Source organism: Pinus tabuliformis, chromosome 8 (genome assembly GCF_031772625.1).
Source record: "Pinus tabuliformis cultivar Carrire ecotype Pingquan chromosome 8, CPIR1, whole genome shotgun sequence".
NCBI lineage: Eukaryota > Viridiplantae > Streptophyta > Pinopsida > Pinales > Pinaceae > Pinus > Pinus tabuliformis.
Window position 1 is genome coordinate 597,485,418 of NC_142294.1, and position 2,585 is coordinate 597,488,002.

The following is a 2,585-nucleotide window of genomic DNA, read 5'->3' on the forward strand; positions in this document are numbered from 1 at the left end:
ATACCACTTCTCCAAGCCATAAAAGTTGTTCCTATCTACAATAGGTTGATCAAAGAGAAGTTCTTTAGGCATCTAGGAAGGCGTAAGAGAGATGCCCCAACCATCAATGTCATAGGACAACTGTCCGACCTGATGTTGGGGTAGATAATCTGTCCAAAATATCTAGACCCTAGAGGCCCAGTAGTTGATCTCCACATCAATGGCATAATGGTACCATATACCTTGATGATCTGGGAGTTTCCATTAATGGGATGATGAAGGACATAATGCTCAAACTTAACCTCCAAGGCTCCTTGAGGAAAAGCACAATAGTGTTGCAGTTAGTAGACCGCTCCATAGTGACCCCTGAGGGGATTTTGGAAGATGTGATTGTCTCCATTGATTTTTGGGAGTAGCCTGCTAATTTCTTAGTTTTCTAGCCAAAGGCAAAGCTCATTGGGTATCCTCTCATTCTGGGGAGACCCTGGTTGCTACAGCCAATGCCTACATCAGCTGCCGAGCTGGGAACATGACCGTAAAGAACGAGCACATGTCCAAGCAGTTAATCCTATATCCTCCTGCCCAACCCTTGCTAGAACATGATCTACCTCTCTGGTTGGAGGAGGAGGATGAGGATGAAGTTTATTCTGCACCACTTTGTACATTAGAAATCGCCATGGGGGGAAACCGCAAGATGAGGATGATATGATTGAAAATTTGATTCAGAATCCACCTCCCAGTGTATCACCATTAGAAGACATAGTAAGAGAAACCCAAAACAACCCCTCAACTAATCTTTGTGTGGCCAACTCCACTTCTCTCCATGTTAAAATATAGAGTTCGGCCCAAAAAGAACATTGAAAATCAATCCATCCCTATCTACTTCCCAGGAGAAGGAGCTATGCAGCATACTGAGAAAACATCTAGATGCCTTCGCCTAGAGTTATAAGGAGATGAAGGGAGTGCACCCTTCAGTATGTACTCATCATATATACATCAAGGAAGATTGCAAACCAGTCAGGCAGCCTCAAAGGAGGATGAACCCAGAACTTAAAGATATTGTTAAGGAAGAACTGCAGAAATTGCTTGAAGCATGATTCATTTATCCCATCTCTGATAGTGAATGGGTCTCTCCTTTGGTGCTAGTGCCAAAGAAAAATGGTGAGTGGAAAATCTGTGTTGACTATCGTGAATTGAACAAAGCCACTAAAAAGGACCATTTTCCTTTACCTTTCATAGATCAAGTGTTAGACGGTCTGGCAGGGGAAAAGTTTTTCTCCTTCCTAGATGGGCTTAGCAGGTACAATTAGATTCAAAATCAGCCCAGAAGACCAATATAAGACTACTTTCACTTGTCCTTGGGGTACCTTTGCATACCGTGTCCTTCCTTTTGGTTTGTGCAATGCTCCAACCACTTTCCAAAGAGCGATATTGAGTATATTTTCTGAATTGGTTCATGATGCAATAGAAATATACATGGATGATTTTACTCCTTATGGCTCTGACTTTCAGGAAGCTTTACCTAACCTAGGAAAAGTTCTAGATAATTGTATTGAGATGAACCTGTCCCTCAGTCTGGAAAAATGTGAATTTTTTATGACTGAAGGGACTGTGCTAGGTCATGCAATATCTCAACAAGGACTGCAGGTGGACCCCAACAAAATTGCCATCATCCAAAGGGTCTCACCTCCTCAAAAGGTGAGAGATGTCAGAAGCTTCCTAGACTTAGCTGGATATTGCAGGAGATTCATTAAAGAATTCAGCAAGTTAGCCTCTCATTTGTTTGGCCTCCTAGGCAAAGATGTTGAGTTCATATGGTCGGAAAACTGTCAAAAATCCCTAGATACCTTGAAGAGCAAGCTAGTGACTGCCCCAATTCTCAGAGGCCCAAACTGGGCCCTACCCTTTCACATTCACACATATGCCTCGAACAAAGCAATAGAAGTAGCCTTAGGACAAATTGATGAAAATTTACCTTATGCCATATACTTTATAATCAAAAACTTGTCAAAGGCAGAGTTAAACTATACAGTTACAGAGAAAGAACTCCTAGTTGTCATGCATTCCTTAAACAAATTCAGACATTATATCACAAGCTATCAAACCTTTGTGCACACTGATCATGCTGCAATTAGATCTTTAATGAACAAACCAGATGTAAATGCTCACATTATTAGATGGTTGCTTTTACTGTGGTAGTTTGATCTGACCATTATTGATAAGCCTGGTAAAGAGAATGTTGTTGCTGACTTTTTGTATAGAGTAAATTTTCCTGCAGGTGAAGAAGGAATGGTGGATGACCAAATGCTAGATGAACACCTATTTTCTACATCAGTACTCTCTCCATGGTTTGCTCATATACCAAACTACTTGGTTTCAACACAGTTCCCACCACACCTATCCTCAAAAGAGAAGAGAAAGATAGTAAGGAAAAGCGCCCCTTTCACCTGGATTAGAGGCAATCTATTCAAACTTGGCCTAGATCAGATCTTGAGAAGATGTGTTGGGGAGAAGGAAGTCTTTGACATCCTCCTAACCTATCATGACAGGCCTTGTGGAGGTCATTTTGCAGCAAAAAGAATTGCCTTCAAGATATTGCAAGCAGG